General features: G+C 40.5%; 1 protein-coding gene across 14 annotated transcripts in view; it reads left to right on the top strand.

The window, feature by feature from the left end:
* The window catches only part of ATP2B2 (ATPase plasma membrane Ca2+ transporting 2), a 412,410-nt gene that overhangs the window by 197,429 nt on the left and 188,615 nt on the right, over window positions 1-26,366 (top strand). Inside the window, exon 1 of one of the 14 annotated variants that reach the window (XM_030501302.1) lies at window positions 5,958-6,016. The exons of the other annotated variants lie outside the window; for them this stretch is intronic. The gene's annotated coding sequence lies outside the window, so the exon portion shown is untranslated. Of the gene's footprint in view, window positions 1-5,957; window positions 6,017-26,366 lie in introns of those variants that run through there. 14 annotated transcript variants of the gene reach the window in all.

Raw genomic sequence — 26,366 nt, 5'->3', positions numbered from 1 at the left:
TTCTCCTTTTCAATATCACTTTCCATTGTACATGTTATAAGCCAAATGTATCCCTTCGGTTTTATGATGTGTTAAGCTCTTCTACAGATCGTTTTCATAAATGTAGAAAAATATAAGATGCTGTACAAAAAGGGAAGTGAGTTTTTGGAAAGTGCCAGCTTATATTTTTATGATGTTTGTAAGTATTAAAGTTTTTCTTTTTCTACTGGAGACCGAGGGCTTTTGAGATTTAAAAAAGAATTTAAAAATAACATTGGACAGCATTTTCTTTTGTATTTCTAAGTCATACTAAGATGCTCATGCAAAATACTAATATAAATACGATTAAATTTAACCTGGGGGAATAAATAGGGGCAAAATGGATGACGATGATGATGATGATGACTCTTTTAGTCACTAGTGTGGAATGGTTGGATTTATACTAATCTCCAATCTCAGCACGAATTTATCATCTTGAGCATTTCTGAATTCCACCTGGTGAAGTGAAAATTAACTCAGTTGTTCAGAGTGCACTGGCTGAAACTTTATTACGTAAAGGGCTTGCTCTTAAACTCAAACTGAGTAGCACTTGCTAGCAGAGGAGGTTGGTGAGAATTTTACAGATGCACAGTGGTTTCTTATTTTCATGTGTTTTCCTAGAGTCAGTCTGAAATGTGAAGAATGACTTTTTGTTATACTGTTTCACACTTAGAAGAGGTAATGGCTTATGTCTGTGTTAAGTATTTGTAGTTTGGGTTCTGCTGACTGAAGAACAAGCAATTTTCAGGCTGGTAAGTGGCTTCCACTAAAGCAAATAAGTTGATGCAAGATAGGACACTGGTGAGGAATGAAGAATAAATCTTGCCTCCTCATAATTTGCATTAACGTGCTGCTGGGGCAGAATATTTTCCCCTGACCCATTATCTATTTCTCAGGTCACTTGTTGGAAACAAGAAAAGGTTTGCAAAGTGGCTCTGGAGAAAGCATTCTGGGGTTTCAGCATTGGTGGCTTAGTGCTGTCATGATACAGTAGTGCTTGAATGACTATACAAAACACTCCCAGTTTTATGTAGCAATGAGTATATTGGTATATGCTTTATTAACCTGAGAGATTTGTCATTTGTATAAGGACAAATAAACTGTTTCTTTGTATTTTCCTGCTTCATCTTCTGAAACATCTTTGGGTATGTGTATATTTTAGTTGTCTGAAAGGAGAATTCTGAAGGTTCCGTTTAGCTTTAGAAAACGCTTTGCACTGATGGTAGTTACGCAAGCTGCTCTTCTCCTTCCAGGTGGCTTCTGCATGGCTTCAGCTAAACAGGCAGGGGAAACAGCATGGTCTTTGTGATCCTTCCAGCCCTTGGCACTCTGAGGAAAAAAGAGAACAATTTCTATTTTGATGACTTCTATTTAAAGATTTTAGTGATGTGCCTGAATTTCAGGGAAATACAATAATTTATTAAACAGCAATCACTCTGTAACATATAAAGGACAATAGTAGGGATACTACAAGTCTTGGTTATATCTGATCTGGCAACTAAAGTGCAAAATGTCCCAGTACTTCCATGCAAAGGCTTGTGAAAGTATCAGCAGGGTGTTCAGAGAAGCGGTTGTACTGCACTTGCTAAAGTGTAAGCAGCTGCTAGGTTCCATTAAATACAAATTAAATACAAATTAAATACAAATAATTTAAGTAGAATAGTTGCACCGCTCAAATAACTGCAAAACATACTTTTCCAGAAATTATAACTGTCGAGATGGGTAATGACCAGTACTACAACCAGTTGTAAATTCTCTTTTGCTGAATGATGTGTTAAAAGGTATACCTGACTTTTTTATTCTCTGTGGATGTTTTGTTTGTTTTGGCAGGCTTGGATTTTTTTCCTTTTCGTTGAAAAGGTCAAGATTTCTTTTTTATAAAGTGCCTGGCACTTCATGGCAAAACGAAATCAGATGCCAGAAAATGCAGACTTACTTTCCTGTGTTCATTTATCTGAACAGGCTGCATAATTGCTCCATGAGTAGCTAGTGTTCAAGTTTCTTGGGAGATGCTTGTTTGCAAGTTACTGTTGTAGGGCTTTGTAACCTGCACGTCTTCTACGGCTGCTTCCAGCTTTGAGAGCCATCCAAGAGCTCCCAGCCGCCAGCCCAGCCCCAGCTATTCCCATAGGCCTGGACTGGGCATCACGGCTTCTTGACTGATTCGGGAGATGCTCGCACAGGAGGGTTTCTGTTGGGTGTCCTGTGGATCTGGGATTCTTCCATGCACATGTGGCGCTGATTCTGTAGTTGGGATCAGAGTATAACGGTTTTAACATGTAAATTCCAGGAACTTCTTACTTGAAGGTTTGTTATCTGGGATTAGTAGTCCTTCTTAAATGAGAGAAGGATATTTTTAAAGCTGTATTTGTGTTTAGGCCAAACATTTGGGACATTCTTATTATAGTTTGTATATTTTCATTGTCGTAATTATGGAAAAAAACATGGTGGGGAATGAATTCAGACTGTGAGAACAGTCTGAGCAGGAGGAGAGTATGCGAATGTGGTGTTTAAATCCTGTTCTCTTGGTTGAGGAGATCTGACCTAGCATATAATTAAGTGACAATTTTACTGAGGTTGAAAGGGGTTTTGCAACTTTGGCTTCCACTGTTCTAGCTACTTAAAAAGCAGATGAATTACTTAAAAAGACTGTGTCGTTCCTCTGAAAAAGGACTTTTACAGAACTTTAAAAAGTAGAAGACATTTACTTCTGAAACTCTTCTCAAGCAGAAAATCTGTTCTTGTATTACAGAAAGGTTTGTCAGGACAGATGCATTTGGATGAATTCAGACAAATAAAGTTGTGTGCAAGAACGTTTGGTTCGTTCCTAACCAAACTGTGTTATGGACATCGGACAATCTTACAGATAAAAGAATTGTGCATAGATGATAGATACTATGAAATAGATTCAGGTTTTTTCCTATTTTATTCCTTTATGTTATTATGGCTTGAAAATTGCTAACAGCAAGTGATTAATAAAAAAAAATTTTGGGACCTGCCAATTCTGATACCAGAAATCAGTGGACCAAGACTGCTTTGTCTTGCTTAGGCACCTAAATTTATGGCAAAAAGAAAGTTTCTCCATGCCCTATTTTCCTGTAAGATACGTTGCCTCAGTTTCCTGATTGGCACAGGGAGAAGGGGACGTTGCTGCTCCCTGGCTTCCTGCATGTATTCAGACTGCAGCCCAGAAGCTGGTGTTGGAAGGAGGCTGTTCAGTGACTACCTCCCCATGCCACTGCCTCGGAGCATCCTTCATCCTCGCACTCAACCTGCATAAAGCTGTAGAGTTTTAATATTTGTATTTGTACATTGATGTGTATTATAGAATCATAGATATAATGATAGTCGATACTGTATTACAGGGGTTTGTGATTGTCTTTAAAATCTGGAGACATAATGGCTGTCTTGCACTTCCCAGTTACCTTTGGGGACAGAAATTTGACACCTTCATAAAATATTACTGCTCAGATGCTATCTGTATGTCTAAAAATGTGCTGCAGTGGTATGTCTTGGATACTGCTGCCATAGCACAAAAAATCTGTGCAGTTGAGTTTGGTTTTCCTTTTCTGTAGGTGAGGTCGAATTTCCTTTAGATGCGCAGGTTTTGGGGCCGGTTGTGCAGGAATGATGTCTGCGAAACACGGAGGTGCCACAGCCCCTCGTCTGGTACCTGCAGAGCTGGAGGTGGTTCTACATAAGGTCACTGGCCAGGGCAGTGCATCCCTGGTAGCTTTTTTCATCATTCATAGTTCTTACACCATTTCCAACTCTGCTTGCAGAGGGGTGGTGTAAGCAAAATTGTTCAGAAGATGAGAAATGGAATGTCTGATACAAAGGTCACCTCTGAAACTGTAACAGATACAGTGCATTGATTTAATCAAGTGCACATTTTTATCTCAGGCTTTTGTTAGACAGTTTTTGTTTAAACATCTTAGTTTCTTTTAAATGGGCTGTTTTATTCTAAAGTTGAAACCACACTGCTAGCTTTATGGAAATACAGGTAAAGGTGGTCTCCGTTTCCTATTGCCCTTTGCCAAATTCATTGCTTCCCAGTTTTGTGATTCATTTAGTTCTTAATTTCTGCTGCCTGGTTTTTGGTTTGTTTTTTTTTTTTTAATTATATTGTAGATTTTAAAATGTGGCTGAAAATGACCACCTGATTTCCTAGAGAGAAAAATGCAATCCAAAAGCTGGTATGGCTTAAGAAACCAGCAGTGTGTTGTGCCCTTCTGTCAAGCAACAGGACCCTCCCATTAGCTTTCTATCATTTCCGTTCTTCTTTATTCATTCCTTGACATTATACTCTCTCATTTAACCCCATATATATGCCTTGATACAGTGATTTATCATGTTGTATGACTTACTGTATCTTATCATACGTAGATTACACAGTTTTCCTACCATCTACTTGAATAAGAAACGATATTCTATCTGTTACCAAATCTATCTAGGCCAGTAACTTAAGTTTAAACAGGGGAAGTTTAGGTTATATAGAAGGAAGAAGTTCTTTACAGTGAGGGTGGTGAGGCACTGGAATGGGTTGCCCAAGGAAGTTGTGAATGCTCCATCCCTGGCGGTGTTCAAGGCCAGGTTGGACAGAGCCTTGGGTGACATGGTTTAGTGCGAGGTGTCCTTGCCCATGGCAGGGGGTTGGAACTGGATGATCTTAAGGTCCTTTCCAACCCAAACCATTCTATGATTCTACATCTTGTGATCTGTTCTATGATTCTGTGATAGGGAAATGTGTATGTATCTGGCTAACAAAGATGATTCTTATCATATAATGAGAAGACAACATTCAGTAACTCTGGGCTTCAGGCAAACTTTAGAGCAGTGGCAAAAGTGACTTTCCTAAAGTAGTATCTGGGAATGGTCTTGAATGTCTGTTTCCTGCCCTGTGAACCAAACTTCTGTCACTTTGTTCTACAATTTTTAAGAACCCCCACAGGATTTTTTCCTTTTTGGATTGATCACAGTAGTAATAAATAAATAAATACATAACTGCCCATCCACTTTTTCTTCTCTGTAAAGGTAGATAAAACAATTCCCAAGTTATTCAGGATGGTAGGTATCATAAAGGTAAGGTAAAAAAGTTAATTAGCTTAAGACTCCTCTGTTGAGGTTCAGAGCGCTGCTAGTAAACACTCAGAGTCTTGCAAATGGGAATTAACATGAAGAAGTGTTTATAAACGTTGCAGTGCCAGCAGTGTTTGCTTGGAGGTGACATGTCCCTTCTGCCTGTTCCTCTTCCCGCCGCGAGCTCGAGGCACTCATTGTTCGGGTGCACAGACCTGGCTGCGTTTGGGGCCTACTGTGCTTAGTGCGCTGTGTACTTTGGCAGGTCATGGTGCCATTTGGGCTTTGAATGATCATGCAGTATATTTATGGGTTACTTTCTGTCTGCTCTAAATAAGCTCCATACTATGCTGTACAATGTGTGCAAACCCCTGATAAATCAAAGAGTTACTTTTCAGCAGAACCGGTTGGAAATGAACTCTAAGTTTGGCCAAGGACCGCTGGGGTGGATGGAGCTTCGGGTGCGTGCGTGGAGAGGTGCTGCTGAGCACACTGCTCTCAGTAACAGAATGTGCTGTGATTTTAGAAATTGACTTGGACTGTAAGCAGCTATGAGGAAGAGAAGTGTATTTCAGGTTACACCTGTATTTTCAGTGCTTTGTCAAATCAGTGTAGAACAATTGTAGACACCAGTAAAAGATGGGCTGAACATGTGTTTTAATTCTGACTTGCTTTAACATTCTGGATTTATAAGTGTACAAACCCCAGCAATTTATTACAGTTTCAGTGCTTTCTTGCTCAAGTTCTTGTTTGGACATGACATAAATAAAACTCCATGCTTTTTTTAACAGGCCAAGTCGTATGAAATAGATCTTGATCATATCTCTTTGACTTAAGAAACAAGTCATTTTACCAGCAGCAATTTCTTCTCAGTACTTATGAAACATATTTTATGGATGTTGCACATACTGCTTTCTTGGTAAGGTATGCTTTTGTTTTCTTTTGGATCATTTGCATGCCTGAAGTGTATTTTTTTAACAAGGTTGTATAGGGCCATTTTATTTCTGTAGTATTTTAAAGTGTTTTAATTACTTAGATTTTAACAATTTATTTTAATAGTTGGGTGAGGCTCTCTAGTGGTTTTTACACTCACAAAACAAACACAACAATCTGAGACTACTTTTTCTTCTCAACTGTGCTGTTACAGAAGGTCTGTACATGTGAAATACGACTTTAAATTCAGCTTGGTCAAGAACCCATCAACTGATGGAATTTGATCTTCTAAGGTATAATTCTTCTAGACTGTATCCACAAATATTTATTTGGTCTGTAGGAGAAAATGTTATGCTTTACAGATCTGAAATACAAATTTTATCACATTTTCACAGTGTGACAGTGATAAACAATTTGCACCATTAAAATATGGTAACTTTTACTGAGGTAATTTGAGGATAATTTTAAAAAGCAGCACTAAAAGCTTCCTTTATTCTGGATTTTTTTTTTTCTTTTTCTAATCACAATTCTATCTTTTATTAATGGGGTAGAATGTTTATCTTTGAGAAATGAATGGATTTTGAAAGCTTGGTGTTTAGTGTTAAAGTAGCAGACACGATTGTCTGGGGAACTGAACCTCCGCTGGGCTTATGCCGATGCACTTATCAGTTTATTGTGGATGTGAGGAGAAACAAGGAGGAAATGATGGATGTTCAGAACAGACATATAACCAATAGGAACATCGTGTGCGTGTATGTGTCTATATATACATATATATGTTTAATGTAGATTACTACTACATGGCTTGCTTACTTTTGTGTGGACATTTTAAAAAATGGACACTATTAAAACCTGTCTTTCCCTTCTCTCTTTTCCTTTATTTCCTCCAAGCTCTAAGTTGAATTTGTTATAGTTCCATTTAGACAGGTTTTACAAAGCAGGAGAGCTAGGCTTCCACGTGGTGTCACAACCTCTGCAGAGAAGCTGAGCAATAGGAGCAATGACTTAGTTGCCTCCCCTCTTTGGTTGAGGGTTTCAGAGGGAGGGAGCCTGGGATTCAGTTTCATCTTCTACTTGATCCCATTTAATCCACTACCTCATATTTTCAGAGATATTTCCATAACTGGTAACTTGCATGGTATTTTGGGTTTGCTGTGAAGACTTCCTTTGCCACTAGTCTTACATTTCATATAAAACAAATAAATAAGTAAATTTCACAGGCGATGGTTGGAACTCTTAATACCTTCCTTTCAGTAGCATTTCCTAATAGTGGTTTCTAAAAGTCATTATTTCTGGTTCAGGTGCCTCTAACTTCAGTGGATCTTGTCTGGCTTAGTTTTGCACATGCTTAACATTTGTTTCATGAGTAAAGAACTATCTTTGCCCTGCTCAATAGCCCGAGGTGTGCACAAAGCCCAGCCTTTATTTTTTTGAGTAGCCACAGTGCATTAAAAAATTAGGCACACAGGAGCTGACAGGGCAAATGAAGCCACTTTCTTTGCTGGCTTCCCTTGCGAGCTAGTGAAGAGACAGTTTAAATGATCTAGAATGGAAAACTGTAGCAACGTCACTTTATTTTTCAGGGTTTGTTAATAAAGGAACAACTACCTCCTCTTGTTCCCTCCTCCGCTGCCCTCGCTGCGTGCTGCGCGTTAGGAGCGCAGTGCTGCTCCTGCCTTTCTCCAGGCAGTGTGTGCTCCGCAGGGAGCGGGGCGAGGACAGACAGGAGAGAGGAGAGACCAGGCTGCAGGGGTGGAGAGAAAGTGCTCCCCTTCCAGGAGAGGTGCCTCTCCTCTAGCACATGGTCAGACCCCTCTGGAGCTGGTCCTGGGTGAGTACATCACACCGTGGTCACTCGCGCCTTCCTGCTGTAACGAGTAGCTCCTCTCACCTGCATAATTCATCTCTTGGCTCAGTAACACAATCCCAGCGGCTGGAGAATTTCAGGTACAGGAGACTAATGCTTCTAATGGTAACTTTCTTCTTATGCTTTGCTGTCCATTAGGATAATTTTATGCTGTCTGGACAATATCTTGTGTTTGGACGGGGGGTATGCAAGCGGTGTGTCTGATGAGTAGCAACTTGAGTTACTTGTAAGTCATGAGGCAGATATGTGGGCTTGTAAAAGAGAGAAATGTCCATTACTAGCTTGTATAGCCAGAAGGCAAATGATAATTGCTTTGAAAACATCCCCTACGCTTTAATTTTAGAAGGTATAGTGACAGAAATGATTCATTATAATAGAACCATGTATGTAGAAGAAAAACTAAACTTACTATTTTGGCAGGATTTATTACCAAGTGATGATGATGTACCTGAAATATTAATCAGCTGCTTATATTCTCATTAGCAATTGTCACATAGCATACCTCCAAGCTCCTTATAAATGCAATGTTTTGGGATGAAGTTAATAGCTAATAGTAAATGATCAATATTTCCAATGCCTGGAAAGAAAAAAGGCAGCTTATTAATGAATTTTATATAATAACACTTGTACTTTGCATGGATTTCTGTGTTGAAAGTTTACATCCTTTCTATTTAAACATAATCTTTTAAAAATGCATTTTGCCTTGTGAGAATTTCACATGCACTGTTGTTTAATTCATTTCTTTCCTAGCTGTGAATTGTATTTGTCTTGAACTTGAGCTTAGACACCAAGAGGCAAAATATTCAAATGTCTATTTTGGAGGTTAGAATTTATTTCTAAACTAAGTGAACCTATTAAGTAAAATTAGACTAAATATTTTATTAGAGCATGGTATGCATCACTATTCCTGCTCCTCATTGGAAATAGGGATAAAGGACAGAATTAGTTTCGATAAATACAGCAACAAATGTGCAAGTTGTCATGTTTTACGTAGTCAAATTTTGCTTATCCTTGAATTTTGAACAGATTCACAGTGCAGTTTTAGCTGAAATTCAGATGGTACCGAACGTCTGGATAGGGTGATATATTTGGATTTGCAAATGCTTATATGAAATTTATGACTCCTCTGAAAGGAATTAGCTGAAAAGGGATTCTCAAAAAGACTTTTTAAGGATTCGAGTTACATCTGAGATATTGGCAGACATTCTGCCGTTCATCCATTTAGATCAAAATGTATCTAGGACCAAAGCTTTTTTCCTCCCCTCTGAGAGAGGCAATCCATACTTTTAAATATGTTCATATGTGGGCAAGTCTGTGAAAGTGAATTCTGCCTGAAAATAAAATACCCAGCGTTGGTAAAGCAGGGTTATGTAACGAGCATTGCGTAATAACTGCATTTAATGGTATTCTAATAGGAGTTTACTTTTATCACTGTTTCTTTAGGAGAAAAGGTTGCAGGTATGCGACTAATTACCCTCCTTCTTTAAGGTTATCAGCTGTCCTCATTTTCAAGGAGTGTCCTTGCTAACAGGGACAGCCCTGGCATCTTGGAGGCTTTACTGAAAATGGGGCAATGTTCTAATTTCAGAAAAATCCCATGTCAACCAGATTCCTGAGCAAGTCCAGAGCCTCACGTGGACTCTGAGGACACCGCATCCGTCTGGGGTGGTACCAGTGCTGGATGCTGCTCATCTTGTGAGAAAAAGGTGTGAGATACAGGGCTGCTACAGCAGCCAGCTATCCCACTGCTGGGGACCAGCACTAGTACAGATACAAAACCCTTCCTAGTCTTAGATGTAAAGGAAAGAAATTGTGTTTTCTGTTCAGACGTGTGTTCAGTTTTTCCTTTCTGTAACTTCCCTGTAGCTATGAAGCTAATAACTCGTCATGAGAATGGGCCAGCCAAATCAGGTCCATTGTCCCTTTCCGCTTGAATGGAAAGACCAGGCAACAAATGTTGGAGTGTTGGAAGGAGTTTCCACAGAGGTAGAAGCTAAATTTAAAGGAAGAACAGCTCACTGCACTCTCTGTTCTCAGGCAGTTGTCAAAAGAAAAAAGTGCGTTTAAGAAGCATTTGGATTTGTTTGACTACATTGTTACCACTGAACTCAAACTCAGAACATTTTATATGTATTTTAAAATAAGGAAGTCCATGGTTATATAAGAGGTTACCCAAGTACAACACAGAGAAATCTGTGCTTTCTGGAGGACAGACTGAAACTGAATTTACTCCGTATTTTAAAAGTGTGCTATGACTTCTCTGGTTGCATGTATATCCAAAGGTTCTTCTATGGAAGAGGTGTCTGTGATACCCCAGTTCTGCCCATCTAAACCAGGTACACATGTAGGGTCCTCGTTCTATTTCACTGAAGTTTCCTCTGATTGAGAAAATCCTGTGTAATTATGTATGCTATTTGAATCCAAACTTTCTAGTTTTCCTAGCGCAGAGACCTTAATAAATTTGAGGACTTAAACAGGAAACTGTTAAAGTGTTCAACTCCTTCACTCTCCTCAAACTGTTGGGGAGTGATTGCTCCATGGCATCTAGGACATCGGGTATCACAGCTGGCTAGGCAGACAGCCCTCTTGTGCATGAAAATGGCTTAGTAGGGTATTTAAATCCACAGTTGTTGTGTTTAGCATGGTAATCTCATATGAAAGCTCACCAGGAATCAACCTGTGTTTTTCATGTATGATGGTGTGTCAGGACGCATGGGAAAACTTGCCTGCATAGGGCTTGGGGTTATAAATGTACCACAAACACATACATGCTGTTTGTGTTACAGTGACAACTGTTCTTTTAAATAAACAGTTATAGTCACTGCAGCTTTATTTTGTAACTGTGTAAATACTGCATGTCAGTTTGTCAACACCTGAATGGCTTTCAAAGAATGTAGTTTTTTATTTATAACAGCTGACTCTTACCTGGGTAAGTGGCAGTTCTAGTATTTCATTACTTCCCCTTCTGGTATTTTGCAGTATAAAATGTCAGCATCTGCCATCTCAGTTTCTTTCCTTTGCTGGAAAGATTTTGTGTACTCCCACTTATTGTAATTAGAATAATGATGCAAAATTTTCTCAAGATGAAGAAAACTACTGGAACCACAAAATAGAACATGAGCAAGCTGTAATTGCCTAGTTTCTTAAGTGAAGATATGAAACTCCCAAAGAATGATGATAAGTTTTTGTAGGGAAGGTGTGCCATTAGTATCAGGGGGCATGTCAGTTCTTAACAGTGACCGATAATTAAGGGCTGAGGTTTCAGCTGAGGTAAAGGAATGATTGGAGCCGATGTGCACTGCTGAAAGTAGCTGTGGAACCATTTGTAAGCTATTTACTGTTGAAAAAATCGACTTAAAGTGTTTGCATTTTCTTTATTAATTCCGTAGGGAACATGTCAATGATAATGCATCATGTGGGTTAAGTCCTACGGTCCTTTTTGCTGGTAATGAGGTTTGTATGTGTTGCAAAATCCATATCCATCGTAACAAAGTTTGTTTCAGGGTGCCTTAGAAAGCTGTTCAGTCATTGTTTAGGAAACTTTAGGCAACTTTAAGTAGCCCAAATCCAATCCTAATTGGATTTGCGTTTAAAAGACTACTGCTTTGAACTTCACTGCCCAGTCATTTCATCTGAATATGGACATCAATTTGGTCAGCAGGTTGTAAATTTAAAAAGGCTTTAAGTGTTCCTGAATCACCATATCCACAGACAGCTGCCTTCTCTGTAACAAATGCCTTTTTCATGCTGCTTCTCCTTTTAAAAACTGTCTAGGCAGGCTGTAAATGATGTTCATATTTGGACAACACAGCCAGACTAGTCTGTGCCTGGCAAGTTCTGGCAGTGTATAGGTACTCAAGAAGCAGAAGTGAGGATGTTGGTTTGTAACGTGAGATGGAGTGGGAAAGCCATGCTACAAAGCAGCATCAGTAGGTTTTCTTTCAGCTGAATTCCATGGTGAAGGCCTGTATCAATACTGGTCTTCCCCTATCATCTCCATTGGGTCATAGTTCTTTGGAAAACCCTTAAGGGCTTCTCCTTCTCTCTTTAGACACTTTGAATGACTCCTTCATTCTCCAGTTTCTCTGCTTGTCCATCTTCCTTGACAACGTGTCAAGGAATGACAGCAGTGCCTCCGTTGGTGCCATGGACAGGCTCCACTTTCCCCATCTCTACAGGGGCTGCAGAGCTGCACAACTCCTGCTGCCCAACTGCTGAGTATGAGATAAGGCTGTAAGATATTTAAGAGCTAAATTAACATCCTTTCCCATGCTAAGGGTGCTACCCCTTGTTATCAGTGCTGCCGACTGCCTCCCTGTTGCTTTTTCTAGGTGTGAGCTGATTTTGGTTAAACATAAGAGAGAATGACTTCATGCACAATTTGTCTTTATTAATATTGTGGCTTCACTGAAGTACTAATTCATTTGGTCCTCTGTTTTTCTGCCACTTCACATGATTCCTGCCCACCTAAGTGCATGTCCAGACCTTTCCTGAGCAGCACCCTTTGGGGTAAATTTCAGTCTTGGGAAAGTTGGTTGAGTTAGTTATCTCTGAATGCTGCTCTGATTTGCTGTGTTTGTCTGCATGTACCTTTACCAAAGCCTCCTTTTTCAAATTGCATTTAGGAAACAAAGATACATAGATGATTAATAATCCCATAGTGTCTTACTTTGATCCTAATGTTGGTGTTCAGCTTTAGGTATTGCATTCTCATGTATGCTGTAAAACTTCCAGTATGGCAAAAATCAATATTACTTGGAGTATTCTGGGGAATTATGCAACCTGCTAAAGCTAGTAAAGAGATTTATGTATTTATTTCCCCCCGACAATCAAAATTAATTGTTTTTAGCAAGGCTGTCTTGATAGCAGCAGTGAATGGAGGTTTGTAAATGTATCGAACTCCTTCACTGGTGGGAGTTAAGTCCCTTAATTCCAATATTCTGTGGACTGAAGGAAAAGAGTTTTTGAAAGAATCTCTCATGTGGTTAATCCTATATGTAAGAAATTTAGTTAACCTTTATTTGCAGCATTTGACCTTGAGGTTGAAATGTGTTTCTGAAAATGCATTCTAGGTTTACCCTTTCTATCATTATAGGTAAAATGTTTTCTTATTTTCCTCAGTGCCAATTATAAAAACTTATCATTGATTCTGAAAATGAAGTCCTACTCCCAATGACTTTGGCAAATTATATCCAAACTCTTCATTTACTCTCAGTGGTATTGTGTAAGTGATGGCATTGAATAAGCAATGAAAACAGTTTGGTATGGCAGGTAGAACTTAACTCCGATGTACATGATGCCTGAGCCAAAATCTGGTCACTAGACTTCTTAATAACTGTTAATTTCGCTCTCTTTAACTTCCCCCCTCTGTTTAAAACTTGTGAAGTTGCATCAGGAGTGCTGGGACCAGTCTTGGTCCCAGTACAGGACAAACAGAACTGGAGGAAGTCCAGTGAAGAGCCATCAAGGTAGGGAGCACACAGCATGCAAGGAGAGGTGGAGTGAGCTGGGCTTGTTCAGTCTGGAGAAGAGATGGCTTAGGGGGGTTTAGTTTTATTGCTCTCTTCAGTTGTCCAGTGGAGGGTTATAAAAGGAGGCAGAGCCAGGCTTGTCTCTGAGGTACACAGCAAAAGGATATGAAGTAATAAATAGAAGTTGCAGTAAGGGAAATTCTGGTTAAATATGAAGAACTTGCTCACCAGGAGGATGTTCCAACATGGGAACAGTGGCCCAGACAGGGGTGGGAATCTCCATCCTTGGGGATATTCAGAGCTCAGCTGGGTATGACCCTATTCCACATTTGAAGTTGGCAATGAGTTGGACTAGGTGACCTTCAAAGATCCTTTCCAACCTAAATTATCCTATGATTTTGTTAAGAAACAAAAAGGAGGAAAGGAGGAAAAAAAAAAAGAGATATGTTTAATTTGAAATCAATTGTCAAAGTAGAAATGCATGGAAGTGTGAGCCTGCGTTTTTGTGAGTCACGTACACCTCTTGGTCTTATGGGACCTCTGGAGTCAAAGGGTCCTTCCAGTCTTGGAACACTGATTTGAAATGGCAGTTCATGCTTTACAGTTGATGTGGGAGGTTGCGCTTTCAGTGTGGCCAACTCGGCTTCCTTTTTGATGTTTTATATTTTTACGTGACAGATTTATGATTTTCTGTTGTTGTTTTTAATTGATTCCAGCAAGTGGAATTCAAACAAGCAGAAGTGGAAGGTGCTGAAACAGGAGTGAAAGCAGCACGGGCTTGTCCTGTGTAGGGAATTTGAGAAACATTACAGGTATAGTCTCAAAGTCCTTCTATTTTAAAAATTATTATGGAGTTGTTTGCAACAGTGCTAACTGACCTGCCCCACATTTCTAGATGAGTTTTCCATTTACTGTGTGAAGTTATATAAAAGTTAGGGCAATGAGAAAAAAATGTTGACTTAATCTGGACTGCTTGAGTCCGTGTACTTTGTGCTGTGCAAGGAGTTTGTCACTTGTTTCTGCAGTGTAATTACAGTGCTTCTTAATAAGCGTTCCTCTTGTTAAAGCACCCTTCCTGGAAGTGTCACCTTCCATTGGTGAATTATGCTGCAGTGGGATTAGTGATGGATGCACCACAAAATAGTAAACAAAACGTCTGATAATCATCTTGATAATGGCCTGTGTCTGAGGGGGAACTGTAGAAAAAGATGACAATGAACTGTGACAAAACTTATACTCTATTAACCTGAAGGTAGCGCTTCTAAAATGCATGGTGGGCTGATTACGGATACAGGGATGAAAATGAGTAGGTAACTACTACTCCTTCCCTTGTTAAAAGGAAAATTGCTAGGGGAGGTCTCACTTCATCCTTCAGAGGCCTCAGTGGGTAGGATGGACAGGCGGAGCAGAGGTAGAGGTGCCCAGCCTAGGTCAGAGCAGGGCCAGGGTGCAGGCGGTTCTGCAGCTAGAGCTCTGTCACTCGGGAGATGTCTGTCCCGATCTTGGGGTGTGAACAAAAAAAAGGTGGGAGAATTAAAGTAAATCCTTGTTTTCAGAGGCAGCTTGCTGGCGGAATGAGATGCTCCTTGAGACAGAAGGCTTCCAAGATGTTTAGGATATAATTGTTAAAGGGAATTTCAGCTGGGTAAAACCTGGCATATTTGACCTCCATAAAAGCAACCACTGACTTCTCTCCCTGTCAAGTGTCTGTGCTGTGCTGTGTTGGGGTTACTCTTTCTCTGACAAGACTTTTTTTTAGATGAGTCTTTTGGTACCACTCCTTTCATTACCACTGTTGTGTTTGCAGATGTATCTTGAGTAATAGTCCTTCCTTCCAGAAAAGTTGAAAAGCCTAACATACTGCTGTTCCTGCTTCATAGGTAATTTAGTTTTTGAAATGTTGACCCTTATTTGAAGAGCTCCTTTTGTAGTGTTCATTTCAATATTGTATTCTGATCATGGATTTGCAGGTATCGAAGTTTGACTGTAGTTCTTAGGCCCAGTGCATAAACTGAGGTGTTTCAGAACAGTGCTGGTTAATGCACTGCTAAACAAGTGATCTCTTGGCTAAAAATGTCTTGGAAGGTTGATTCTGGGAGAGAATTTTAAATTATTAGAGTCAGTTCCCTGTAAGCTGGAGGCATAGGTCTGAGGCCATAATCCAAAAAGGAAATTTGTTTAATTTAAGTAAGAATCTGGGAATAAACCACAGAAGGTCATGAACATCACTAACGCTGAATGAATTATTTAGGATGGCATGGGAAATAAGAAGATTGTAGAGATAAGAAGTAGAACTAGAATTTGAAATGTGTCTGTATCAGCAGGTCATTGGTGCATTAGGAGCAGATCAATAGCTTGAAGCAGTTGGTGTTGAGGCCTCTACATCTGTGCAGGTTTTATGTTGGACTAGATTTAGTCTGAGCCTTTGGACTGCAAGGGCTCACTGAATGTGACAGCTTTCCAAAGACCTGCGATTGTTTCAGATCTGTACGTGGTGAATGCTTTTGGTGTGAACCTGCAGTGGGGCTTCTGCTTTGCTTCCTCCAAAAGAAATTTAGTTCATGAGCCCCAAAGCTGTTCTGCAAACTGAACTAACATGGAATAAAAAGGGATGGTTGTAGGAGTTGCTTCAGAACTGCAGTGTTGCTCAAAACCAAAATGTGAATGTAGGACATAGCAATGTCATCTAGCTGTGAAGCCTGTTGTAAAAATACATCATCCTATCCTCTGATGGAGAAGCAGAGGTCCTCGTCTCTGAAAGCAGAATTTATCAAAATGAACTCTACTGGGTTAAATCCATTTTCTTTGAAGTTGATGGTAAAGCTTCAGCTGAAGTAAATGGGAGCAGAATTAGGCCAACACTGATCACTTAAGGGAGATAAAAATCTAGGCTAGAGAAAAGGCAAAGATCAACTCTGCACAGATACAGAAATAGTTTCTGTCTGTTATTCCACTTGCGACTCCTGTGTGCTTCAGTAGGAGTTGGAGGGCTCATTTCTAGGGCAAATGTCACTTGAATCATCATACCAAGTTTTAACACTGAGTTGGTGGTTATCAACTGGGAGGATGTGGCTGTCGTGCAGTTCCGGCTGCAGCACAGCATTTCTGTCTGTGGACAATTTGCTTCTGGACGTCATTAGACCTGTGAAACGCTGCAGGTAATGGTATGCTTTGATAAGCCCTTTTCCACCACTATAACTTTACTCTTGGTGTTACTATTCTTCAAACTTCCCTGACAAGTTGAGAGCAAGGACAAGTAATTCAAAGTGAAATGCTTTCAGATTTTTGTGCTGAGATACTAAATAGCTTAAGTGAGACTAGTCAGAAAGACTTCAGCAAGTGGCTACAGCAGCAACATTACTTTTTCCTGTACCATTTGTGATAACAGTGTTCGGATCTCTACAGGAGGAGGCCACCAATACTCTGCATATCTGTATTATCCTGTACTGGGAATAGCAATGCCAGTACAAAGAAATCTGACTTTTGCTGGTCAGTCATTCCTGTGGTGCTGAAGACTTGAGCTCCTTTTCAGTCACTGATTTGCTCCCTATTTGCTTTTCTTCTGTTGTGTTTGGACAGAGTCTATCTAATCTGTTCTGGAATAGCAGAGAGGCATATGTCACTGGAGTAAAAGAAAATAGCCCATTTAAGAGATTTTCTGTATCTGTGTGCTGGAATTTCATTCTGGTGCATGAAACGTCTTCTGCAATAGAAATATAGCTCTGATTATAATGTGTCAAAAGGAATGACAAATCCACCAGCGGTTCTTATGCAATGAAAATGGCAACTTCGCGTGATTCATGTTTCCTTTCAAACTGGGGAGCTAGTCTGAAAAGCAAAAGCTCGTGTTTCTTGGTCCTCTGGCTTCTGTGCATCTCTGCTGCGGGTACGTCTTTATACGGATAGAACCCTGGGGATGTTTTAATCATAAGAGAATAAGCACTTTGCGATTCCGGCGTGGCTTCCTGTCTACTCTGAACTGCATCCTCAATTATATTAATCTGACTGTTGCCTATTTAAGCATTGTGCTACATCTTGAATGACAGCGGGGAAAACAGATTCAGCAAATAAGCTGTTGTTCCTGTGTGCTTGCGAGTGGCAGATCAGGTCAACCAGAGAAGCAGATAAACAGGCGCATACACAGATTTTCCTGTGTCATTGCCTTTTGGCTGTGATGTAAATGAAGAGCAGGAGTACACAGAGTGCTACAGGAATGTTTTTCAGCCTGTTAAAATAAGGTGTACAGTGTCCGTGGTTTTGGCAGTCATGGGAAGACATGGAGGAGCTGCAGCTTTGAAAAATACTTCAATAAGTTTAGCTGATAGATGGACATTTTTACTATTTGCATAATTTCTTGAAGGTTACTTGAGTTGCTGGTACAGAGATGGAGATGGTCTGTTCTGCTCATTGTATTCCACAGGTTCAGACTCCCAACTGCTGAAATCATTTTTGACAATGGGACTGAAGGTGCTTTTTTAAATGGTTGTGCCTGAAATTGCTAAGTTCTGTTCTTGCAAGGAATTACAAAAAGCAACATTAACATCAAGTTATTGAGGAACATATCTGAGGAAGTGCTTTATGTTCATTTTCAAAGGCAGCAAAACAATGGACACTCAAACATAAGCGAATGAAGCTGTGCATTTAAAATGCTCACCTCAAATCTTTGCACTGATTTACAGAGGGATCACCAGGTTTATGTAAGCTGTAGCAAGAGGTGGTATCTTGGTAATCTACAACCTGGCTGGGTTGCTCCCTGACATCAGGAGCAGACTGCATATGCATTTTGGGATGGCGTGTCGGTTCAGTGCGTTCAAGTCAGAGACGTGGGTTATGTTTTGATTAGTTTTGCTTAATTTTATGAGATATAAGTTTATATTTTTATTTTTAGGGGTTGTATTCAAACATGCAGAGATTGTTGTTGGCAAATTGACAATTTCCTTTTGTTATTCTCAAGGTTGTGGTGGGAAATGCTATCCCTATACGACTTCTGATTAAAAAACAGATTCAGAGATTGCTCAAAATTGTTAGAAGTAAGGTAGCTTTAATTCCCTGACGTGTGAAATACTGCAGATGGGTCCACAGAATATAACTATGAAAAACAAATCTGTTGTCAGGAGGTGTGAATTTGCTTCCCTTGGAAATATATAGGAGCTGATTAGTATGAAAACCTTGGGAACAGCTGGATTACAGTTTTTGTTTACTTGCAGATTTCAGGTATTGAGTCAGTGCAGGGGGATGAGTCAAACAGTGCTCTAAGATTAATCACGGAAATCCCAGTGTTTACGGCGTGGTTATGTTAAACTAGTACACCTTGTACACAGCCTGCTACAGATACAATTGATAACATCACTGATTTTTGCTGTGTTTAGACATGGATCTTTGCAGAACTTGTGACAAAATAGAGGTAATTCCTTGTTAACCCCTCTACCTGTAGAGGCTGAGATTTAATTTTGTTGGTTCATTTGTAGATGTATCTACATCTCTAATAATGGAATCCTTTGCTTGGGCCTGGTGACCGATCAAGCAACGTGGCGTTATAGTTAATCTGTGACTGTCATTCATGGTGAGGGGATTTCAGGAGTTCAGTTGTGACATGAAGAATTCAGAGACTTAGCAAAGCTTTTTTGGTTTAGAAGTGGGCAGCAAAATGTCACAGTAACCAACTGATGTTTCTGTAGCAGCGTTTATACCTAGAAGAATTAAGAACCCATCAAATCAATAAAGCAGTATAATGTGGTACTAGATGTAGCTTCAGAAATGGGAGTAATCAATCTATCTCAGCATTTTGGGGGGTATTTCTTCCAAATGTCTCAAGATACTTCTTCCAAAAATTCCCTTTTAGGCATTTTTTGATACTCTGATAGGAAATGAACACAAGACTTAATCTCATTTTCAAATAATCACTTTATAGTCAAAAGCCAGAACATTCTGTGTTGGATCACTTTTTGAGAGGTGTAATCAACAGAGGACCTTTTCTTTTCTTCCCCAGAAACTTTACTTAGATGAAGAAAGATGAAGAAAAAATATGCTAAAAAATATGCTAAATTCCATAAGATCTCAGTTATCCCCAAGTGTGTTCTATTTACAAGAAGACTCACTGCTTTTATGCTTTTAATTTTCAGATCTGCTTGGAATCGGAAGTTAAAGGTGTCATTTCTGGTTAATGCATAATTAACAGCACTTAAACTAATTGAAACAGAATGTTTCGATCTCAAATTGTTAATGGTGTATGTTGTTGTTTTGGTGGAAGTCGTTACACACACACATACCCATTCCCAGCACCTCCACATCCAGTTTTGGGCTCTTCAAAAGTAGCTGTGAAGTTGGCTGAAGACTTTAGAACTTGGAGTGTTTCACAAAGCGCTGGTGCCTGTTGTCTTCTGATGTAGAAGAACCCGAGGAACATAGGAAGTTTGGGTTCAGTCCCCTGTTCGTTTTATTTCATTTGAGGTTTGAGCAGAAGTCTCCCAGCTGCCTAGGGAATATTCTAATAGTCTGTAGAATTATTTTCACACTTTCTTCTGCTGACCGTTAAATATGTGCTGGTTTGGGGTTTGTTTTTCCTACAAAGTGGAACAGTTTCATCTTGAGAGACTAAAATCATGGCGTTCTGGTCTGCACGATCAGGTGTAGGTCTTGGCTGGCAAATAAAAGTGGTGCAGTTGGATATTTTCACCCCACCGCTGGTGGCCTGTGGGCAGTGCTGGCTGAAAGGAGCAGCAGGTAGTGTGGCAAGCCCCGCTTTGGGCAGCATCGTAGGCTTATCCTAAGCTAAAATTGCTGGGTAATTGCGGACAAATGGTGCAGTTTGATTGAGTGACATAAACCTAAGATGCTTATCTAACAGCTAGGTAATACTGAAAAAGGCAGTGCTTTGTGGAGCTGTGGGAAGAGGCTTTTGCTGCTCCATTTGTGCTGTGCTGCCACTTTTATGGCCATGCCATGAGGATACATGGGAAGTTAACCTACCAAAAAAGAAACTACAAGGAGTAGTTTTCTTACTTCACCTCCCCAAGTAGACTCACTGTTTATCTTGCAGAATATATATAGGGTCAACAAATTATATATTCTGATAGCAGTATAGTTATCCAGCACTCAGTATTGAGCTACAATTGAAAAATGTACATTCATTTGTGAATAAATACTGCTCATGTTCCAAAATGGAAGATTTCACTGAGAATGCTCGCCGTCAGCCTCTTACAAAAATACCTGTTCAGCCCAATTGTCTCTGCTCATCCCCATCCCCGAGGTTAAGAGCTGAGGAGGGAGTTGTTCCCAAAACAGGCAAGTAATTTGCTGGAAATAGATTTTAGATCAACACATTTGATTACAAGGAGAAATCAAGCTAGTGCACTTTGTGCAACACAGGTCTATCTTCTCTGTGAGAGACATGGTTAAAATCAGCAAACAATCATGCTCTGTAGCAGCTGAGCCATCCAGATGGTCTCAGTTTATCCCTCATTAAAACACATTTCAGTGTTTCAATCTTTAGATAAAGATAGGCCTGAAGAGCTGTGGCAAGGCCCATATCCTAAAAGAAAGGTCACAAGCATTCAATGAGAGAAAATACATCTCAAAGCAGCACAGGGCCTGGCCTGTGCACCAGTTTCAGAGCAGGCTGAGGCAGCTCCCAGCCTGGGAAGCTGAGTTGGAGGGATGCATGGAGCTGCCCGCGTGTGGGTCCTTCCAGCACTGCCGTGTGCCATGGGCTCTGCCCTTTCTTGTATTCGTGCAGGCTGAAGTTACTGATTTCTTGCTTTTCTGGATATTAGAGCACTCTGATTTTGACCACAGCCTAGGACTTGATATTACTGATTCAATTTCTTGCAAATGAAGGCAGCATTGCAGTATGATGATGAGAGTGAGTGCTGCAGCATGCGGTGGTATCCATCCTAGATCCTAGAGAGTGCCTGTGGATGATCTTGTCTGTCCCTTCTGCTGCCGTTACTTGAAGGAGGCAACAGAAGAAAAGCAGCTGGAACAATCCGATCCATGTGTCAGATGGCCACAGAGTGCCATGATACTCATCTTTAACTTTCCATCTTCCCTCATTTGCAGGGGAATTAATGAGGACCCAATTGGGCTGAAATTTGAGTATCTGCTGAAGGGCTTTGCTGGGCAGGAGTCTGTGTATCCTTCAGCTGTGTCATTCATTAATCTATTATCTATGGATGACCAGCAAGAGAATTGCTGAGAATGATTCAAAACCTATGTGGAAATTCTTGAAGTATTTATTTCCTGTATTTTGATAACTCCCTATTACTGCTCTGGAGCCATGATAAATGCTTGTATGGAGTTACAGTGAAGGTACTTTCAGAGAAAATTCCTATTTCTTACTTGTCCTCTTGATTTTTTCCCATACGTGCAGATAGCTAATGTAGTTTAAGAGATGCAGAGTGGGAAGATTAATCTCTCTTCCCCCTTGCAGCTCCTAAAGAAAGTTACAGCTTTACAGTTTCGAAAGAGAACATTTTATTTTTAAGTTGCTATTAATAGAATAGAAAATTAAAAGCTCATCATGGTTAGGATGAGATCCCGATTGAACTTGGCAAGGAAGAAGATATTTAAGAAAAGTACCAGGCATGATGATGGCTTTAAAATAAACCCGTGTGTTAATAGCTAAATTATGAGGTGATAATCTGATGGTCTATTTAAAACCGTGTTTGTAGGAGGATTTTTAGGATGGCCCCATAAATAATGTGGTGGTGTTAGTATGTCCCATCCTACTGTTTTTATTTTTTGGCTGATTGTATGATTTTAAGGTTGGGCAGCAACATATTCTACATAGCTGTGATCACTTTTTATCCATCAACTGATGTCTGCTGCTGTTTTATCAGTGTGTTTTTCTAAGCCACCAGCCAGGATAATGTGCTTGAGGGAAAATTATACCCTACATCAGTGGTTTTGTTACAGCATGTTGTACATTATTGGTAATTTGAATGCACCCAGATAAAAATGGAAAGGTTAAATAGTTTTCCAAATGTTGCTGCTGTGAAGCAGAAGAGTAGTGTCTGTACCATATACATTTTTGAGGGAAGAGTGATTCCCCCCCCCCCCCCCCTTTTAAAACAGCTTGCTAAAACGAATAGCTTCCTTGGAGCTGACTGTGAAGAACGGTTTGCTGTTCAAATGCCCCTCCCCAGATTCTTTGTGTTCTTTCTGAGGAATTTTTGGGACAGCTTTGGCACACCCCTGCGTGGCCAGATGTGTTCAGGTGATGTGGTGCTGCACCACTCAGGAGGAGCTGGGATCAAACAGTGCCCATCACCCCCTGCAGCTGGCTCCCTGCTCTGTCAGCTCTAGTGCAGGGCATTAGTTTGCTTCTTTATTTTATTCCACTGGTGTTAAAGCTTTGGCATCTCACTCAGGTGTTTTCAGTAGAAAGGAGTGATGTCATTTTTGTGGCTGAGGTATTTATACAGCTACAGGTTGGGCAGAGAAGAGATTCAGAGCAGCCCTGCAGAAAAGGACTTGGGGGTGTTGGTTGATGAGAAGCTTAACATGAGCCGGCTTCAGTGTGTGCTTGCAGCCCAGAAACCAACTGTATCCTGGGCTGCATCAAAAGAAGCGTGACCAGCTGGTCAAAGGTGGCAATCCTGCCCCTCTACTCTGCTCTTGTGAGACCTCACCTGGAGTACTGCGTACAGTTCTGGTGTCCTCAACATAAAAAGGACATGGAGCTGTTGGAGCAAGCCCAGAGGAGGGCCACGAGGATGATAAGAGGGCTGGAGCACCTCCCATATGAAGACAGGCTGAGAACATTGGGGCTGTTCAGCCTGGAGAAGAGAAGGCTGTGTGGAGACCTCATAGCAGCCTTCCAGTATCTGAAGGGGGTCTACAAGGATGCTGGGCAGGGACTCTTCCTTAGGGACTGTAGTGGTAGGACAAGGGGTAATGGGTTCAAACTTAAACAGGGGGAGTTTAGATTAGATATGAGGAAGAAGTTCTTTACTGTGAGGGTGGTGAAGCACTGGAACATGTTGCCCAAGGAAGTTGTGAATGCTCCATCCCTGGCAGTGTTCAAGGCCAGGTTGGACAGAGCCTTGGGTGACATGGTTTAGTGCGAGGTGTCCTTGCCCATGGCAGGGGGGTTGGAACTAGATAATCTTAAAGTCCTTTCCAACCCAAACCATTCTATGATTTCTGTGATGCTGCAGTTTGTAATTTCTTTTCCAAAACAACTTCTTGGTTCTCTGTATGTATGTATGAAATCTGTGCAGGGAGCATCTAGCAAAAATGTGATATTTTGATTGATTTCACTGATACATACATACTTTTAATCCTTTGTGAATGTCCTATTTAAAATCACTGCAGATCATCACTATCTTTTGGCTAATGCCCACTGAGATTTAAAACCTCCTTTTTGGTTGCTCTCTTTCTTAAAGAGTGACCTTGGCTGACAGCTTCTATTGTACAACTGAGTCCTGCAGTGCATTTTCTTTTTCTCTCTTGTTTCTCTCTCATCCTTTTACATGGATTTACGTGGTGTTGACTTACCTCTCCAGTAGTTCTGCTTCAATTTCAGTGTGGTTAAGATGTTCATAGCTGTAAATCACTGTGGAGAAGACATGTTTATGTTTAATTCTGGTTTTTTTATAGATTAAAAATTTCATGGTAGATGTTAGATTCTATCTTCCATGAATGCTGCCCACCCTTCTCCCCCAGTTAAAGAGAATAAGAATCACATGTGCTTTTCATGGCAGGTGATAGCAATAAGCCACCTAATGACTGGCCATGCAAGCTGGGAGAGGTGTAGGTGGCCTTACATTTGTGTAGGGATTGCCCTGGGTGCTTGTTTGCTCTCTTCCAGCTCTGTTGGTTGTACTCTTGTAAACCTGGAAGGAGACTCTAACCAAAAGATAGTTTCAGTTGCAAGATCTTATTCTAACTTTATATTACCTGCAGAATCTGCGCGTGCTTGTGGCTGAGGATGTTTGCATTTGAAGCTGGAATGGAAAGCCCTCAAGGTTTGGATCTATGGTTAGTAGCTAAGATAGGTAATTTCACCTTTTTAAAGAGAAATTTTGTAAAGCTGGGCCTTTTGATATGACTGTAAAAACTTATGCAGCTTTTTTTTGGAGCACAGTACAAATACATGTTTATGAAGGAACGTAGTTTTTGTCTTCTACCATATAATTTGTTTTCCCCAAGATGCAGCAAAGGTGAAGGATTTTTCTTCTTGTGCTTGCATAATTATGCACAGAGAGTTCAGTGGCATAAAGGAGATTTATACAGATGTGAAGTTTTATGGAAACTTAATTCTGGTATGTGTCCGGGGGTGTCAAAATACTGGTGACTTCATTTTTCAGTAATTTAAAATCTCTTCAAGTTTGATTTTTAGATTTGTCATATTTTCACTTTGTGCTGCTTTTGAATTCTGAGACATCTATGAGTATGTTTAGGCATGCTGTGTAACGTATGGGCACGCAGCAGAGTAGGCTTTGTTTTTATATGTTTAGTTAACTGATCTCAAGAGGTAGGTAAGGCAGTTGTGTGTTTTAATTTGACATAATTCCTTATGAGATTTAGAGGTATGAGCAAAACAGAAGAATGCAATGGTATTGCCAGCCGTGTGATAGGAATTGCTTTGTATCTTCTTACCAGTTACTGTAAAAAATAGAGAGGAACTGTGTGTCTGTGGGGAATGATCAGGTAAGTTAAAGGGAGGGAAAAAGCTCTCATTAGAAAAGAAGAAGATAAAGAACAGTGTGTGTCCAGTGTGGAGCAGCCATTTTCTCCTCTGCAAAGGAGTGCTGATGCAGTTTGGGGTGCTTCGCTACTGGAAGATGAATGGCAACTGGGTGGCATGCAGGGCAGGCTTCTGATGTCATGGAGATGGTCCGGAGATGGGTCTGAGTCCGCAGGGGAACCATACAGTGAGGAATACAGGATGTGCTGTTTGCTGGTGTGTGTGAGCAGCAGACCCAGAGAAGGCACGGGTTGTTTCACTGCGGGTGGCTGATGTAACTAGATAGGAAGCAGGATGAATGTAAGAAGAATCTGAGCTTAAGAGAAATTTTTTAGAACTTGTGTGGTTTTTATAGATGTACGTTGTGCTGCTGGGAAGCACTGGTGTTAGCTTTGAGTGATGTGTTGTGGGAGTAGACCACTTGGTCTGTCTGTGACTGGCACCTACTGGACTCATGTCTCCTGTTCACTGTGATGTGTTGGCTCTTTGCTTAAAAATCCTGCCTGGCAAAATTAAAATATTCCATGTGGCTGGTACCCTGGTACTGCATATGACACTCTTGTGGTTCTATCCCAGAAAGTGAAGATGGTCTCTTGCCTTGAAATATGTGGGCACCACCACCACCGAAATCTGTCTTTGATGGTCCTTACAGCACCAAATGCGGTTGGTAATTATAATTTGGTCTCTCTGCTCTCATTTTAGAGGACTGCATATAAATTTTTCTGAACAAACAGCATGCAGTTTTCTTTTACAGCCATTATGGGAATAGTGTGTATGAAAAATGGGCGTGTTCCAATTCCACTTGTATATATTTCTAGTCACTCATTAAATAACAATATATTGCACTTTTTTAACAACCAGATGATTTTTCTTTCTTATTTTGTGTTCTTCCTGTTTCATTATTCTGCTTAGAGTCCTCTTGCGTGGAAGCTGGGTTTTCTCCATCTCCTTAACCACCAATGGTGCTGCACTAAAAGCTTCAGTATTAGTTTCATGGCTTTATATCTTAATAGTATAATAAGATGCCTCTAATAGTGAAGCCAAGGTGGCAGAAGGCAGGACTGCAGATGGAGGCTGCAGTGTAAGTTTGAGGTGGGGTTTTTGTGTTTGGTGGGGGGGGGTGTGTGTGTGTGTGTGTGTTTCTTTTTTCCCCTGGTTTTCCTTTTTTCCTGGGCCAGCTGTTCCTCATGAAGATCTGTCTCATGCTCCAGCATTTCATCTGCTGAGCAGTCCTGCGCCAGCTGCTGAGGGACCCTAACGATGCCTGGCTTCAGCTGCCCCTGTGTTTGCTTGAGCCCCATGCCACTGG

Source organism: Strigops habroptila, chromosome 11 (assembly GCF_004027225.2).
Source record: "Strigops habroptila isolate Jane chromosome 11, bStrHab1.2.pri, whole genome shotgun sequence".
NCBI classification, from domain to species: domain Eukaryota; kingdom Metazoa; phylum Chordata; class Aves; order Psittaciformes; family Psittacidae; genus Strigops; species Strigops habroptila.
The sequence above is the reverse complement of the archived record's forward strand: the minus strand, read 5'-3'. Positions and strand labels throughout refer to the sequence as shown.